General features: G+C 49.3%; 1 long non-coding RNA gene across 1 annotated transcript in view; it reads left to right on the top strand.

The window, feature by feature from the left end:
• LOC145517570 (uncharacterized) overlaps positions 1-15,090 on the top strand; it is a 57,263-nt gene extending 42,173 nt beyond the window's left edge. Inside the window, exons 2-14 of the long non-coding RNA XR_014062159.1 lie at positions 210-770; positions 1,938-2,055; positions 2,658-2,730; positions 3,309-3,579; positions 3,773-3,857; positions 4,427-5,091; positions 6,688-6,760; positions 7,193-7,372; positions 10,947-11,122; positions 11,855-11,946; positions 12,774-12,857; positions 13,043-13,502; positions 14,906-15,090. This is a non-coding gene — a long non-coding RNA (uncharacterized LOC145517570). The remainder of the gene's footprint in view (positions 1-209; positions 771-1,937; positions 2,056-2,657; positions 2,731-3,308; positions 3,580-3,772; positions 3,858-4,426; positions 5,092-6,687; positions 6,761-7,192; positions 7,373-10,946; positions 11,123-11,854; positions 11,947-12,773; positions 12,858-13,042; positions 13,503-14,905) is intronic.
• The last annotated feature ends 3,372 nt before the right edge of the window (positions 15,091-18,462 follow it).

Genomic DNA, 18,462 nt, shown 5'->3' with positions numbered 1-18,462 from the left:
TCTGTGTAATTTTTGTGGTTCATCAAATCTGAGGCTCCATCAGTCTTCAGGTATGCCATGTATGATGTACCACTAAAGAGTACTTGCCAATTAATCCATGACATGCCATTGATTTTAAGACTCACTTGGCTTTCAGAGATGTTAAAATGGGAATGTTAGAATCAATGAAATGCAGTAACTGATTCTCAGTTGTCATCCTTGCCTTACAGCCTTAAGGAGGAACAGAGAAGTTGAGTAAACTTGCCTGATACCACGGAGCGACTATGTGGTGGAAATGGGATGTGAACCCAGATTCAGGCTTCAAAACCTGGGCTCCTCACCACTGTGCTGTGTTGTGTCTGAGAAGTGGTTTCTGTCTATCCACCGGCAGGACAGAAAGAAGGACACAAAACACAAGAGGGAAAGTTGGACCCCACCCTCTGCTCCCTCTTCCTCATCGCCCCCAGGGCCAGTGTTGATGCTCCCCCCCAAAAAAAAAACTGCTCCTCCTCTCACTCCCAGCAGCTGGCACCCTGGTTCTGTTCTTCCTTGCCTCTCCCTTGCCCCCACTTGGACTGCTGCAGTAGCCTCTCAGCTGTCACCCTCCTCCGATCTTTCCCCCACACCTGCACACACACAGACACACACACCGAGACAGTCATCTTCTTAAAATGTGAATCTGGTCTTGTCGCTGTTCCAAAACCTCGGAGAGATCCAAATCCTAGCAAGCGATTCCTCACTCATTTAGCTATTTCAGCACCTACTCTGTGCCCCACTCAGAGGGTGCAAAGGTGAGCAACCCCCAGCGTGGTCCACAGCTACGGTCTCACCGAGAAGTGAGACTCAGTGGGCAGGTATGACTCAGTGTGAAAATGCTTCCAGGGGTGGGAGTGAAGAGCTGGGCTGGTGGGAGGAGCACCCGCTCTGGGGACTCAGCGACCCCTTCATGGAGGTTGAGTTCCCACTCACCAGGCAAAGAACAGTGAGGATTCCCAGGCTGAGGGAACAGCAGGTACAGTGGGCCAGAGCTGACAGAGAGGTTGGAGCAGAGTATCAGTGGGGTGTGTCCCAGATGAGTCTAGAGGGTTAGGCTTGGAGTGGCTGGGCAAGGCTGTCTCTAACTGCCAACACCTTTCCTTTTCAGCCTCTGCTCCCTTCTCCTCCTCTCCCCACGGTATCTCTCTGCAGTAGGTAGTTGATTCTGACAGGCATCTTCCTCTTACCCCATCCTCCACAGGCAGTGACATTCTGATCAGCAAACCTGTCCTTCCAGACCCTCCCTGGCAAAAATGACCCTGACCCTTGGCTTAGCTCTCTGGCCTCTTGAGCCAGTCAAAAGCCTGGAAAGCTTGTCTTGGGCTCAAAGGGGGGGATTTTGGAGAATTTTTAACAGAATTCAGCTGAGTAAAAGCCAAAGTTCTTACAAAGGCCTGTGAGACCCTGCACAGATTGGATGACCTGCCCCCCCAGCCTTGAACCTCATCTTCCACTGCCTTCTCCTCTTTGCCAGCTCTGTTTTAGCTACCCTTGTCTCCTTGCCGGTCCTCAAACACGGCCCCCACCCTGAATCCCTGCCCCACGTCCTTTGCACTTGCTGTTTCTAGTACATCTTTCCCCTTCCTTATTTGTACATCTTCATCTTCATCAGATTTTGCTCAGCTGTCACCTCTCAGAGCAGTACATCCTAATACCCTATTTAAAATTGCAACTCGTATCCTGCTCTTCCCTCCTTTTTGTCTGCAGCACTCACCATCTTCAAGAGCTTGTATGATTCACTTATTTGTTTACTGTCTGTCTTTTCCCATGAGAAGTGAGCTCCAGGAGGGCAAGGATTTGGGTCTGCCTGGTTCACTTGGTGTCCTCAGCACTAGCAACAGTGCCTGGTATACAGTAGGTGTGCAAATAAGTAAATATTTGTTGGTTGAAGAAATTAATTCTGAGTTGTGACTGTGTGCCAGGTAGGCTTGGCCCCGGCTGCCGTGGAGGCTGGACTGCTGCAGGAACAGGGTCTGGGTTTCTCCAAGGGTGCCGGCCAGGCTGGTTCTGTCGGGCAGTGGGACAGGTCCCTGACAGCAGGTGAGTCCTGGGTGAATCACAGCTAATGAGATGGTGAGGGCCACGCCAAGCTGCTTCCCACACGGGCAGCCGACAGGTCACTACCTGTCGCCAGGAAACTCCTCAATAAGGATTGAACAAGACCCTGGGCTGGGGCGGGAGGAAGTGCCCGACCCCCCCTCAAGACCCCACCCATTCCTGAGGACTGAGTCGGCTCACCTGGGCTCCCCCCTACCCCCCAGGCCTTGGCGAGACACTGGTTTCTCAACCTTGGCTTTGAGATTTCCTTCCTAAAAGGAGTTTCGCTCACTGCATCCCACGCCCCTCCCGGGTAGGGCCTGTTTGTCAGCTAAGTCTGTCTGGGTCATCCAGGCTGCAGAAGGAAGGCAGCTGGGCCTGGAAAACCCCAGGACCCCCCCTGAGCAGCCCTAGGGAGAGTCGGTTGACCAGAGTTTATTGAGTGGGGGCATAGGATCAATGGGGCTTTTAAAACCCGACTGAATAGTGTGGCGTGGTCTCCCTGACCAAATTCCACCAGGGTGCCTGCCTGAACCCAGGTGAGATGCCTCCCTGCCCCGGGTCGGAGCACTGAGTTCCCTGAGCCTCTGTTTCTTCGTCTGCAGAGTGGGGCAAAGCCTTCTATGGGCGGCCCGAAGGCCAGCATGAGATCATGGGTACACAGAGCAAGGAATGCAGGTGGGTAGCCAGGCCTCTGCCCCGAAGCCCAGAAGATGCGCTCGATGCGGCAGATGTCTGGGGAGGAAGCTGGCCAGGCCGTCTCCCAGTGTCACCGAGGCCGGTCCCTCCCACGTTTCCTCTTCAGTCGGGGTACTTGGTGTCCCTGCAGGCCCTCCGCCCAGAACCCAGAGAGCCCCTGGCTGGGTGGCCTCACCCCAGCCCTCTGTCTGGGTCTGAAATCCCCACCCTTATTTATTCATATCACAGTAACATATCTATCGCTTTCAATGAATATATTTGTTGGCCAGTCATCAGATGTCCAAGGGGCACTGCCCAGCTGCCGTGCACAGTGCCTTGCCGATAGATGCAGAGATGGTGAGGCCTGGCCCCGTCTCAAGGGTGCACAGTCTTAGTAAATACACCAGCAGGGCTCCCGGACACCCACATACCTACGCAGGGCTCCACAGGCACTGGGAGCAGGGAGTGGCTAGTGGGGTGACGGGTTGTTGGGCAGAGCCGCAGAGAGGAGCTGCAGCTTGACCAGGGCTGTCCTTGGGCTTTGCTGACCTACATTTGCCATTTAATCCTCACCACAGCCCTGTGATGCTGGCAGCACAGGTATCATCATACCCATTTTATGGATGACAAAACCAAGGTTCAAAGAGGTGAGGGGACTTGCCCAAGGCCTCTGTGATTATGAGTGGCAGGGGCTCATCTGGAGTCCCAGTTTTCCAGTGTCGGTGCAGCAGTCTCCTGTGCCTTGCCTCGAGTTCTCCTCCATCATGCGTTCATCTGTACATAAACACTACACGGGTGCTTAGTATGGGCCGGGTGCTGTCCACAAGCTGGCGACTTAGAAGTGGCAAGGTACGATCTAGGGGAGAAACCACACACGTACCCAGCTGCTGAAATCTTTCAGTTAGTTGTCCATTCAAGATCTCTCTGGTGGTCTAGTGGCTAAGATTCCACGCTTCCATTGCAGAGAGCATGGGTTCAATCCCTGGTTGGGGGAGTTTCCCATGCCTTCCCACTTAAAAAAAAAAAGTTGTCTGTTCAACAGGTTCACAGAAAACCAGACAGAACAAACTGGGCAAAGAGGACTGTCCTCGTAGAGATCTCCCTTCAGTAGGAACGCAGACAGTCAGGTGAGTGGGCAGTGCCCTGAAGGAGCGTCACACAGGGTGAGGGAACCAACACGGTGGTCAGGGAGGGGCTTTCCAGAATAGGTCACATTTGCCTGTGGTTGTTTCTGAGATGACATTTGAGCGGGGAGGCCTGTGGATAGCTGAGGAAGTGTGGCTAGCTGAGGCAGAGGGAACAGCAATGCTAAGGCCCTGAGGCAGGAGTATGCTGGGTTGTTCTGAGGAGCATCGGGCAGCGGAGCAGGTAAGGGAGGGAGCTGTGGGAAGTGAGGTCAGAGAGGTAAATGGGAGCAGGGGAGGCACAGATCCTAAAGGCCTTGGAGGTCATAGTGAGGTCTTTGCTTTTAATCCTGAGTGAGATGGGAGCCTTTGGAGGGTTTTGAGCTGAAGGGTGACCCAACTTGACTCAGGTTTTAAAAGGATCTCTCTGGCTGCTATGGAGACAGACTAACGCGGCAAGGGACGGATCGGGGTAGGGAGACAATGAGGGGCTACCGAGACCATCCCGGCGGAGATGGGTCAGGTTGGTGGTGGTGAAGTGGGAAGAAGTGGTCATTTGTTTTTGTTTTTAGGTCAAGCGGTGCGGCATGTGGGATCTAGTTCCCTGACCAGTGATTGAACCTGGGCCCCATGCACTGGAAGAACAGAGTCTTAACTACTGGACCACCAAGGAAGTCCCAGAAGTGGTCATTTCTGATGTTCTGAAACTAGTCCCACCCTGGCTCCAGGACAGGAGGGCAGCTCTGCCCAGGCCAGTTCCCATCAGAGGTGCCACACCCTCCACCAGAAGCATGGCATGGGGCATGGCACTGCCCAAGCAGCTGTGGAGGCTGGACAGTGCCAGGCCCTTCTTCCAACCCACCATGTGGCCACATGGGCCTCCTCATTTCATTTCAAACATTGTGAAATGGGCCCAGCAGCTATCATTCCCCTTCTGCCCTGGGCCGGGCCACCAACCTGCACAATGTTTTTGGGAAGCACGTGGTTCATATGTGTCAAGAGTCTTAAAATTTTCATGCCCTTTGACCCAGCGAGTCCCTTTCTGGGAGGTTCGCCTGGAGAAGTCACCTGAAACGCTGGCCACAGTTAGTACATCAAGAGCTTCACCTGTGCACTTGTGCTGCCCTTAAATTCATGTTTCCTAAGGATGTTCACGTCAAAGGACAATACTCATGCTACAATGTCAAGCGGATAGAATGTTGTGCAGGAGACACCTGTACAAGGAAGGAAGTAGACGGTGATTAACTCTGAGTGATTGGAACTTCCATTGCTATCTTCGCTTTCTTCTTTACACTTTTCTGCTTTGTATGGATGTTCTAAAATGGACATGCTTTGCCTTCATGATAATTGGATTTGAAAGCAGTATTAAAAAAGAAACAGAAAGGAAATGCGAGTTCCCAGAAGCTGAGGAAGCACAGCAGAGGCCAGGCCCAGAGCGGAGAACCAACTGACCCATCCCTTTCGGGGAAAGGCAGCAGCCACGTGGAGTCAAGCAAGCCTGGTGCCCCGCCAACCGGCCGGCCGGCCGCTGGGCTCACTTCCTCCAGCGTGGCTGCCCGGGGCAGAGCTGGGAACAGTGGTGGGAGTGAGCAGAGCCAGGTCCACTCCCCTTCCTACTGCCCAGGCCACAGGGGTCTGTCCCCTTTCCTTGGCCCCTCCATCACCTCTGTTTCCATTACATCTCACCAGAAGCCTGCTGCGTTTATAACCTTGTGTCTCCCCTAACTATGCACCCAGGGGTTCTCAAAATGTGGTCCCTATACCAGCGGCATCAGCACCCACCCAGGAACTTGTTAGAAATACAGATTCACAGGCCCCACCCCAGACCCTCCGAATCTGAGACTCTGGCAGGTGAAGCCCAGGAATCCGCATTTTAACAAGCCCTCCAGGGCTACCATTTGAGAGTATGATACAGCCCAGTCGTGGTCCTTGAGAGAGAGAGAGACAGAGACAGAGACAGAGAAGTCACTCAGTCGCTCTTTGCGACCCCATGGACTGTAGCCTACCAGGCTCCTCCATCCATGGTATTTTCCAGGCAATAGTACTGGAGTACTGGTTGCCATTTCCTTCTCCAGGGATCAAACCCAGGTCTCCCACATTGTAGACAGACGCTTTACCATCTGATCCACCAGGGAAGTAGGGACTTTGTTTACCTCAATTATGTCGTCTTACACGTTGCCATGATTTCCACTTAACAAAATAACAAGCTCAGAGAGGTTAAGGGACATAGCCAGTTAGAGGTAGAGCTGGGACTCTGAGACCATACTTTATGTTTTTTTATTTTTGAGCTCATACTTTTATTTCAACCTTTGTGCTCCGCAGCCACCCGGACTTCAGGCTCTCCTGTGGGGTCCAGGTTGGCGCTGGGCGTTCAGCGTGCCACAGACGTGGGTTGAACTGGAGTTAGCACACTGTGGCATCAGAGCCCTGGCTGCTCAACTGGAAGACCAAGACTGATTCCCCAGGAGACCCAGCGGGCCTGGCCCCCTGTAGGATGAGGGAGGCAGGCTCCCTCCGGGGATGACAGCCAGTGGCAGTCAGGATGGACACATGCTGCCGTGGAGGGGTACAGTGCCACCTGCTGTCCAGAAGGACATCAGCAGCGATGCAGGCTGATTAACGCAGGGACACACAAACACACACACATACACACACACACAACAGGGACACCATGACAAGCAAGCACGTGTCTCCTCCCACTGCATGGAGGTGGACACATCCACACGTGGATGTCTGGGCCTGTGGGCATGTGGGGCTTTCTGCCACACGGCCTGGCAGATAGCACTGACTTCACTCATGCACTCATTTCTTCCTTTACCAAACGTTCTTTCAGATATGCCAAGCCCACAGTTGCTATCCCTGGCTGGGTGATGATCAAGAGACTAGGCGGTAACTAGGCGGTGTAGGTAAGGGTCCCAGAAGGGATGCGCCCGGTGAGGTCGCAGAGGCAGCCCCTAACCCATCTAGACTGGAGTTGGGGGCAGGGACAAGTTGCCCAAGAGATCCAGACCCTGATGGGTCAAAGCATGTGAGCGGGAGATGGCTGGGTGAAGGAGGCAGAGGTCAAATAGAGCGAAGCCCAGAGGAGGAGCTGGAGGGGAGAGTTGAGACCCTGGGCAGAGGGCCTTACACACGGGCCACAGAATCTGGACTTCGTCCCCGCAGGCAGTGGGGAGCCATGGAAAGCTTCCAGCAGGGGAACGGCCCAGCCAGATTCTGGCACCATAGCTACTGACACGTCTGTACCAAAGCATAGGCCCTGAGGGTCTCTCAGCCCCTCCTAGGGCTGCGGGCCTTGCATGCGGCTTGTCCCTGTGTACTGCCTCTTCTCTCTGCAGCAGCAGCCCTCCGATGTGTCTGGGAAGGGGAGAGCCCCACCCCCTGCCCCAGTCTCCAGAGAGAAGCCTGTGTCCACTCTAGAAATGAAGCAAACAGCAGCCACCATTGAGGCAGGCAGCCCTATGTGCCCAGAAGATGCCCATTTTCCATTGACCAGGCCACCCGAGACAGCTCAGAGGGTGAGAGCTATTCTACAACATAGCTCCCTGGGCCCCCTCGGGCCCCCCAGGTCTCTGCAAGGATGGTAACTGGATGTCTGCATCGTGACGGGGGAGAACACGTTCACAGCAGGGGACGCTGGCGCTCTGACACAAGCAGGGGTCTGGGGTAGAGAGCCCGAGCTTGGCTGGAAGGGGACCCCGGGGCGGCTGAGGGAAGGGGAGCAGTGTGAGGACTCCCCAGAGGGGAGGTGGCAGGTGGAGCTGCAGAGAAAACCTTGGCGGCTTCCCAATTCAGCTGGGCCACGGCTTTGTCAATGGCCGGCTCTCCACCGGCCGGGCCCCTGGCCTGGCCCCGGGCCTGCGGTTTTCCTCAGTAGAGCAGCGGTGGCAGCTTCCGAGAAACCCCACCAAGACTTTCCTGTCAGGGCAACTCCAAGTTCCTCTTCAGGAAGGGGAAGTGGGGGAGTTTCTCCTCAGGGCTTTCAGTTTCTTTCTAAGAAGCCGAGTGTCCCAACCCCACAGTGCAGAGCCAGGTGTCAAGGGAAGAGAGGTCCCACGTCGGGGGCTTTCCCACCTCGGGTCCACGGGTGGACGTTCCAGAGGAGGAAACCGGACCCGAGTTTGGCAGGTCCTTTCCCACGCCCCCCTCCTTTCTTCCCCCTCCGGACACACCCCCCCCGCGCCCCTCCCTGCCCCCACCAACAGGAGCATGTGCACTGAATGTGGCCTGCCCTCCCTCAGGGAACTGCCAGGTGGAAATTTATTTCCTCAGCCCTCACAGCCAACCTCCTCGGGGCTCTGCTGGGCGACTCAACATCTAACCCAGACCAAGTACCAACAGGTGACACCAGCTTCTTGCCAATGCTGGGCCACGGAAGACCTCCAAACTTCTTTGGGGACACACTGTGGGAGTCCCAAGAACTGAGAGCCTGCTTTTTTTTTTAAGAAGGCCTGGCTTTGTGGCAAAGCAGAAGTCCTGGTGTGATTATAAACAAGAGCCACCGTTGAGACTAAGCACTTACCGTGTGCCAGCATTTTACACGAATATCCTCCTGTAACCCGCCCCGCCCCCACCCCGGGCAATCCCATGACGAAGACACTATTGTTACTCCTGAAGTCAAGCAACCTGCCCATTCACCCAGCCCTCAAGCCCGTTCTTCCCAGTAGACCTCTTCTCAGAAAGGCGGGGAAGAAAGACTATCAGGCCCTCAAAGGAGCTGGCTGGGAAGGTGTGATCTCCAATATCACCGATCCTCAAAGCAAGCCCTGAGTGGTGACGAGCCAGAGATCGAGTTATGCCCGGCTTTGCAGCATGGCCACGGCTGGGGGTCTCTGCAGGACATCACAAACTCCCGTCGCCTCTTCTATTTTCCTCTTACAGGCATCATTTTAGGGTTTCTGCTTTGCCAACACATGCGTGATGGGGACAGTGTGGGGATTCCCCCAAACCATGATGCTGTTATGCTCAAAAACATTTGCCTAGAAGTCCACAACTGTGTGACTCATGCTGTTGAGGTGTCAAGAAAACTCACAGCTGCAGGGCGGAGGGGCTGGACCCAAATGGAAGGGGGCACTCAGAGGGTGAGCAGTTCAGTAAATAAAAATACAGGACACCCAGTTGAGTTTCAGATCAACTACAACATTTGGGATGCCCTGATACTAAAAAAAAGTGTTGTTTATCTGAACTGAAAGTGTGTGTTAGCTGCTCAATCGAGTCCGACTCTTTGCGACCCCATGGATTGTAACCCAAACCAGGGACTGAACCAGTGTCTCTGACATCTCCTGCATTGGCAGGTGGGGGTTTTTTTGTTTGTTTGTTTATTTTTTTAACACTAGCGCCACCTTGGAAACCCCAAGGACCTCCTAGCCCTTGGCTTTTCTGACCTCCTTGAAAATCTGCTAGAAGCAAGAAGAGGTGGGAAGTAGCCAAACAGCAGGTTTAGAGACAAGGAAGAGACAGCTCTGCTTGGAAAAGTGCTGTCCCTCCTATGCTACAGCACCCAAGGAGACTGGGGCTCTGTGACTGGACCCGGGGTGCCTGGAGGGATCCTCGGGGGTCAGGCCACCCAGCTTTTCAAACACTCATGGCAAAACCTGAGCCACAGCTGGGATCATTGCTGGCTCCCAAATTAGAAAAGCATATTGTAAGGATGAAATGGCTAAATGGTCTACAAAATGTTAACTACGCAATGGTAACTCAGCTCCTGTACTTTATGTAAATTATACGTGCCGTGGCACGTGGGTCCATTTGAATACATTTGAGGGATGTTGTTGTTCAGTCGTTCAGTTGTGTCCGACTCCTTGCAACTCCGTGGACTGCAGCACTCCAGGCTTCCCTGCCCTTCACCATCTCCCAGAGTTTGCTCAAATTCAGATCCATTCAGTCAGTGATGCCATCCAACCATCTCATCCTCTGTCGCCCCCTTCTCCTCCTCCCTTAATCCTTCCAAGCATCAGGGTCTTTTCCAATGAGTCAGTTCTTCGCATCAGGTGGCCAAAGTATTGGAGCTTCAGCTTCAGCATCAGTTCTTCCAATGAATATTCAGGACTGATTTCCTTTACGATTGACTGATTTGATCTCCTCGCTGGCCAAGGGACTCTCAAGAGTCTGCCAGCAATGTAGCCTCCGAGAGGAAGATGCCCAGGGCTTTGAAGCTCCACATAGGGCCATTCCAGAGATGTGGAGACAGCCAATTCCTCCAAACCAACAGCCGTATTCCACGGTCTGATGGCAGTGTGAAGATGAATCTCTGGAGATAGAGATGAGGGAAGGGCAGGTCTGGGAGTTGGGGAAGCCCCTTCAGGGAGGGTCCCTCTGGTCAGGGACCGCTGAGACCCAGCAGAGGCCTGGGGGCCAAGCTGCAGCTCCTGGTAGTAGCGCTGGACAGGGAACTGGAGGTCACATCTTGGGGCAAGCCCTGGGTGCTTCCCAGGGGGGATGAGCACTGGAATTACTTCCTGACCTTTGTCTGCCAGAAAGGCCAGGGATGCTCACATGTAGCCTGCAGTGGTGGCACCTAAGGGCTGGGGTTACCCAAGGTCCCCCAGTCACCATCAACTCCATCTCTCAGAGCCACCACCAAAAGGTAATAGTCTTTGCTGTGGACAATGCATATTTTCTCAGTCTTGCGTAAAAGCATATCTTTAGGAAAATTAGTGAATTATAGTTTGTTCAGGCTGCTGAAGCACAGGACTCCTGCTGGGGAGGCTTCAACAACACAAATTAATTTTCTCACAGTTCTCGAGGCCAGACATCTGAAATCAAGGTGTCAGCAGGGTTGATTTCTTTTAAGGTCCCTCTTTTTCTCTTTGTCTTCACGTGGCCTTCCCCCTGCCTAGGTCCTAATCTCTTCTTTCTTTCTTTCGGCTTTTTTTTTTTGACCGCTGCACAGCTTTTGGGATCTTAGTGCCCCAACCGGGAATTGAACCCTCACCCTCGGCAGTGAAAGCATGGAGTCCTAACCACTGGACCGCCAGGGAATCCCCTAGACAAGGGGCTTTCTCTCTCTTTCTAATCTCTTCTTATAAGGACACCAGTCATATGAGAGTAGGGCTCACCTGTTGACTTCATTTTACCTTGTGTTTTGCTCAGTTGCTCAGTCGTGTCTGATTCTTTGAGGCCCCCTGGACTGTAGCCCACCAGGCTCCTCTGCCCGTGGAATTTTCCAGGCAAGAATGCTGGAGTGGATTGCCATTTCCTCCTCCAGGGGATCTTTCCAAACCAGGAATCGAACTCCCGTCCATCTCTTGTGTCTCCTGCATTGGCAGGTGGGTTCTTTACCACTAGCACCACCTGGGAAGTCCCTATTTTATACTAATTATCTCTTTACAGACCCAATATCCAAATACAGTCAGTCTGAGGAACTGGAGATTAGAACATCAACATACAAGTTTGGGGGAGGATACAATTCAGCCAACAGCACTTGGTGATTTTTAACTAAAATTGGAAGTGAAGACAGTGTGTTGGCTTTGGAAATGCAGGTTGGAAATTGGTCCCAAGAACACTCCTCAGAGATGACCAGCTTTCCTTAGACATTCTGGAGCCTCCCCTGCCTACCCAGTTGTTTTTTTGTTGTTGTTGTTTTTGACAAGCCTACCCAGTTTTGATCCTGGTAGTTTGGGGATGCAGCTTCTGGATGTGGCCCCCACTGGCCAGTGGCCTGGGAGGGGTCAGTGTTGTAACCAAAATGCTGGAACTTAGAATAGGGTGAGCAGCTCCCTACTCTATGATAAAGGTCTGGTAATCATCTGCTTGAACAGATGTGGTCTTTAAAAACAAAGTTTCAAACTCTCTACCCTGAGCTGCTATTTATAGGATCATTCAAGAGTCTCTTAAAAAAAGAGATGAACTCTTAGGCTTGTGTTTTCACAAAAGTTGTTTTTTAATCGCTAAGTCATATCTGAGCCTTTGTGACCCCATGGACTGTAGCCAGCCAGGCTCCTCTGTCCGTGGGATTTTCCAGACAAGAATACAGGAGTAGGTTGCCATTTTTTCTCCAGGGTATCTCCCCCACCCAGGAAAGGAATGAACCCAAGTCTCCTGCTTGGCAGATGGATTCTTTACCACTGAGCCACCTGGGAAGCCCTTTTACGTAAGTAGTACATGTTTATCATTAAAAACAGACAAAAAAGAAGGAAAAATTAATGATAATCAGTAGTTGGGCCTCCCAGAGATAATCACCGTTAACGTTTGGGTTTCTATATCTATCTGTATCTATTGATGTGTCATATTAATCTCTATCTTCATCTACATTTATATAGCTGAATTTAAAGATAAGAGTAAGCTGTGCCATTTCATAACTTCATATCCATTACTGTATCATGATCACTTCACTAAGCATTGAATTGTTTTCTAAAACACTATTTTAGCCATAAACTACTGAACAAATTTCCTATTGGTGAATAACTGGATCATTTTACCCTTTTTCCAATAATTGGTTTTTTTTTTTTTTACCATTTTTATGATATTGAATGAAGCTGCAACAACATCTTCATAGTTAAATCTTTGCCATGATTATCTACTATGAATAAATTCCTAGAGGTGAAATTTCTGAGTCAAAGAGAGAGCAGTGTTTAAAAATTTCAACTTTATTTTTTAGTGGATAGTATATTCACAAGGATATAGTATTATATCCAAATTTAAAAGGCATATCCCCATCTCTGTTCTGAAGTCAACCAGTTCTCCTACCCAGAGGCAATTGCCGTTACCAATGTCTTATGTTCTTTCCAGAGATATTTTACATATATATATACACACACATGTATGTACACACACATGTTTATGTGTATACACACACATAAAATAATATGCATATGTATCAAACCCAGGTCTCCTGCATTTCAGGCAGATTCTTTACTGTCCGAGCCACCAGGGAAGCCCTCTCTATAATGGTAGTATCCTCTATATACTATTTTGCAGTTTGCATTTCTCACTTGAATCATCTTGGAGGGCTGTCCCACATCAGAACATAAAGAACTTCCTCATTGTTTGAGCAGCTGCATGGTATGTCATTATATGTATGTGCTGTAATATATTTAAATAATTCCTTATTGATGGACATATAGATTGTTTACTAATTATATGTATTGTTTACTAATTATAGATATATTATAACAAATTACCCCCAAAATATATTGACATAAAACTACAACAAAAATTTATTTTCTCTTATGGTTTCTTTCTGTCAGAAATTTGTGAAGGACTCAGTTGGGCACTTCGCACTTGGGGTCTCCCATGAGGCAATAGTCAGGTGTTGACTGAGGCCAAAGTCATCAGATGACTCACCTGGACTGGAGCATCATTTCTAAGGTTACTCACTTGTATAGCTGGCAAGTTAGTGCCATCTGTAGGCTGGGTGCCTCAGTGCCTCTCCACGTGGACGTCTCCACAAAGATATCAGAACATCACGGCTGCCATGTCTTGTTGGTTGAAGCAAGTCACCAAGTCAACCTAGATTCAAGAGGTGAAATTGGAAATTCCGTCCAGTGATTAGGACTCTACATGTTCATTGTAAGGGGCACAGGTTCAATCCCTGGTTGGGGAACTGAGATCCTGCAAGCCAAACAAAAGAAAGAAGAGGTGAAATAGATTCCATCTTGTGGTAGCAGAAGCAGCAAAGTCCAGTTGCAAAGAGGCATGAACACAGAGGTGAGGGTAATTCTCTGGGGGGCCATTATTGTAACAATACTCCCTAGGGATGGTGCACAAAGTTCATACACTGGGTCAGCACACCCTATACATGCACCCGGAGATCTGAGAACTTTGACCTCACTCTTGGCAACAACCTGCTGCCTCCCAGCTTGCTCCTCACTCCCTTCTCAGCCAGTCCAGCTCAGAAGATCTGCCTGAATATAGGCTGTGTCTCTGGTTTGGGGCCCTGTTTATGCCCTTTGGCCTTGCTGATGCATGTGCGGACTTTGAATCAGGTTACCTGCCAGCCTTCCCGCTCAGCCTGGCCTCCACTCTGCTTCCTGGAACTCACAGCCCCACCCCGTCAGCTGTCCTCTGGCAGGGTCTGGTCTGCCTCCCTGCTGGGAAAGTTCATACACCTCCAGTGGATTCTGCTTGACCAATTTCCCAAGAAAACTGCTTAATACATCTGAAAGTACAGTATGTGTCTTTCATTCACCCTTTCATTCGCCCCAGCCTAATAAACTCGAGTAATTCAGACCATTGAGAAATTCCATAATTTATGCTCCAAATTTTACTTTTTTTTTTTTGTCCTTCAGAACTCATGAGTTATTGAGAATATAAACCCATGATGTTATTTGGTAAAAACTATAAAAGGAAAAGATAATACCAATAAGATAGAATCTCACAAAATGGTTTACTGGTTGGACCAAGAAGTTAACATGAATTGAATTTTCCTAATTGAATCATACTTTTGGATGTAGTAGCTGGACTTGTTGCCTAAGGAGCCTCAGAGGGCTGTAAGACAGAGCATAGAATTATTTAGTAATCAAAGTTTAGATTTTTTTTATAAGTCAGATTTTTTGTAAGGGGAAGCCTTTTGGTAAAGGTATTAATTTGCTAGTTGTTAAAATGATTTTAGTGTTTCAAAGAAACGAGGTGTACAACAATTGCAACATTAGTGAGAAAAGATACCTTTATTGTAAAAAGGGGGAGAATCTATACAACAAAACATAAAACATAACATAATGTGTGTGTATCTCTTTTCTTTGGAAATATCTATAAGAAACCAGTAATATTGACTCTTAGGAGAAAAAAAAAAGTGAGTGTGTGACAGCAGGGTGGGAGGAAGATTTTTCGATTTATCCTTGTTCCTTTTGAATTTTGTACCAAAATTAAACCGAAACTGTGGGAGCAGATATCACCTGGGAGGGGACGCAGGGAGTTCTCCAGGGTGCTGGAAATAGTCTGGTTCTTGATGTGAGTGGTGGCTATGTGGATGAACACACACGAAAGTTTGTCAATCTGTACACTTAAAATCAATGCACTTTATTATGTTATACTTCCAAGAAAGCGATGTCTATCAATGAAAAAACTTAAATATATTACAAATAATTTTTTCCTTTGTGTTTTTTTGGCAGGGCACATGACATGGCATGTGGGATCTTAGCTCTTCAACCAAGGGTCAAACCCATGCCCCCGGCAATGGAGGCACAGAGTCTCAACCACCAGGGAAGTCCCCAAAATAATTTTTTAAGAAGAAAAATAAAGCCAGACCAGGCAGGCTGCCAAAAAATAAAGTCAGACTTTGCCTTGCTCTACAAAAGTAGATGTGTTTCTGAAAATTTACTTAAGCCAGTTTCTATAAAGTGAAGCATAAATTCCAGCTGGCTTCCATGATAATGTCTGAGATGTGTTTGTGGACTTACTCTGGTGCTGGTCTTGATCTGAGCATTGGAATCCTGCCGTGGTAAACTCCCCACCCTCTGCGTCTGGGCTTGATGATTGTGAGAGAGGGAAAAGTGATGAGTCTCCCTGAAAGGCCTGAGAACCAGGAGCCCAGCAGAGAACAGAAGAAAAGGTTATTAACCGAGCGTCTCTGTGTCTGGGCCCTACACGCACTGGCACAGCCAAGGCAGACAGAGACCTCTTCTGAGAGGCAAGAAAGAAAATAAAAACTGGAAAACAAAACCACATATGAATAATCCACTCATACACTCAGCATGTTAACATTTTCAAAGTCCTTTGACACCCATTATTTCATTTAACCCCGAAACAGCTCTATGAATGGACAGGGCACATGCTGGTCACCCCGTTTTATGAAGGAGGAAGGAAGCCAAGGCACAGAGAGTGAAGTCACATGCAAGCAACACAGTCAGAACTCAAACCCGTGTTTTACAATTCTAAGTCCGATGTGATTACTGCCGCTTCCCAGAAAGGTCACAGAGCATCCGCAGTCAGTTCCGGCTTCCCTCACTTACCGGCAGTGTGATTTGGGGTGAACTGCTGAATCTGCACCTCCCTATTCCCATCTGTACAATGAAACAGGTTTGCAGATTAAATGCACTGGTACCCTGAAAGCATATAGTAAGTGTTCATTAAAGTTGAGCTCTTGTTTTTGTTCCCGGAGATAAAGAGACACAATTAAAGTGTCAAAGATGAGAAATAAGAGGATCATGGAGAGAATAGGGTGAGGAGAAAAAATCAGAGGCAGACATGGCTCCAGTGTGACAGTGACAAATGGCTCCAGCGTGTCAGTGACTCAGGCAGTAAGGACAGGAAGGGCGAGACCAGGTGGAGGCCAGGGTCAGGCCAGGAGCACCAGTCACTAGGTGCCCTCACCTCTACCTTGGCCTTCGACTTGCAGAAGCTCATTGTTTGCATAGGCCTAAGGCCAGCTAACAACTGGCCCAGGACAGAGTGTGAGGCCAGAGGAGAGAAGAGATGGCATCTGAACCACCTTGAGGTTTGGGCAGGTGAGCAAGGTGGCTTTGTTCAGCTACTTCAGGATGCCAGACCCTGTGGACAGTGGTGTGCTGGCAAAAAGTAGCAACCAGATCTTTGTTGAGAGGTGGGGTTGAAAAGAACTGGACATGACTGAGCGACTAGCACTAACACTGAAAGCAGAAGTAACTAGATTTGCTAATGGAACAAATTCTCCCAGGAATGTAGCTCCTGAACGGGCATGTTTACTCAGTTGTGTCTGACTCTTTTCGACCCCATGAACTGTAGCCTACTCGGCTCCTCTGTCCATGGGATTTTCCCAGCAAGAATACTGGAGTGGGTTGCCATTTCCTCCTCCAGGGGATCTTCCAGGCCCAGGGATCAAACCCACGTCTCGTGCATTGGCAGATGGATTCTTTGCCACTCTGCCACCAGGAAGCCTACACAAAGAGCATAGTTAATAACAACTCCCAGCTATTGAACTCCTCCTGTGGACTAGGAGCTTTCCCTGCATCATCTTTGATTTTCACACCAAGACTGCAAGAGGGCATTGCTCAACCTATTTGCAGAAATAATGGACGCTCAGAGAGTGATCTGCCCAAAGTCCCATAGCAAACCCACCACAGAGCTGGGATCTGAGCCTTTTAGACCGTCATGGTGCCCTTCCCAACATACCAGCTGCCCATAGGACTTTGGAAGGATTAGGATACTGTCTGGCACATAATAGACACTTAAAATGATTATGTTTGCAAAATATTTACTATTACAGGCCCTTATTTCATTACATTTATAAACTTCTGCCAGCTTTATTGAGGTATAATTGACAAAAAATTTTACAGATTAAGGATGTACAACATGATGTTTTTGATACATTCATAAACTTAAAAAGAGTTGTAAATACTACACACTCACCAGAATGATTAAAATTATGATGATGGGAGTGCAAAACGGTACAGCCATCCTGGAAGACAGCTTGGCAGTTTTTTTTTTCTTCTTTTGAATACTCCTTTTTAAAAATATATTTTTAAAATTAATTAGTTTTTTGGCCACGCCGGGTCTCTGCTGCTGTGTGTGGGCTTTCTCTAGTTGCGGCGTTTGGAGGCTATTCTTCATTGCAGTGCATGGGTCTCTTACTGCGGTGGCATCTGTTGCCGCAGAGCACAGGCCCCAGGTACCAGGCTTCAGTAGTTGCTGCTTAGCTGCTCTGCAGCATGTGGACTCTTCCCAGAGCGGGGCTCGAACCTGGGTCCCCTGCGTTGGCAGGTGGATTCTTAATTGCTGAACCACCAGGGAAGTCCCAGCTTGGCAGTTTCTGAGAGTTAAACATACATTTACCTTATGACCCAGTGATCCAATCCTAGGTATTTACCCTAGAGAAATGAAAATGTATGGTCACAAAAAAAGAATATGAATGTTTATAGTTCATAGCAACACTATTCATAATTGCCCCAAACTGAAAATGACCCAAATTTCTTTCCTTCAGCTGGTAAACAAACCATATATATCCACACAGAGGATTCTACTCAGCAATGGAAAGGAACAAAGTCCTGGTCCATGAACAACATGGGTGAGTCTCAGATACATGAGGCTGAGTAAAAGAAGCCAGACTCAAAAGTCTCCATACTGTGTGATTCCATCTATATGACTTTCTGGAAAAGACAAAACTATAGGTCAGGGAACAGAACAGTGGTTGCCAGGGGCCAGGGGGTGAGGGGAAGGGATGGCTACAAAGGCGCAGCACAGGGAAACTTCTCAGGGAGATAGAGTTGTTCTATGTCATTTTTTTAAAGGCCACGTCATGTGGCATGAAGGATCTTAGTTCCCCGACCAGGGATCAAACCTGCCTTCCCTGCATTGGGAGCCGGGTGCCTTAACCACTGAACCGTCAGGGAAGTCCCTATCCTATTAATAAGTCTTGATTGTGGTGATGGTTTCATGACTATACCTTTTGCCAAAACTCATAGAACTATTTTGTACAGGGTGGATTTTACTGTATGTAAATTACAGCTCAATATATCCTAACTCACATAGTGCCATAGTAAGGCCACTTCCCACACACCCCACCCAGATTCACCATTGCTGGGAACCCTTGGGGACCAGAGTCAGGGCTCCTGAGCTCAAGAACTGGCCCTGCCCTTTCTGAAGGAACTCTTCATCAGAACCACTGATGAACTTTAAAATGCTGATGTCACAGCCCAGTCTAAATCAGGGGATTCTCATTTAACAGCCTTGGGGTGCAGCCTGGGCACTGGGA

The sequence above is a fragment of the Giraffa tippelskirchi genome, chromosome 8, assembly GCF_054371585.1.
Source record: "Giraffa tippelskirchi isolate mGirTip1 chromosome 8, T2T-mGirTip1v1.2.pri, whole genome shotgun sequence".
Taxonomy (NCBI): domain Eukaryota; kingdom Metazoa; phylum Chordata; class Mammalia; order Artiodactyla; family Giraffidae; genus Giraffa; species Giraffa tippelskirchi.
Note: the sequence above shows the minus strand (reverse complement) of the source record. Positions and strands in the feature narration are given on the sequence as shown.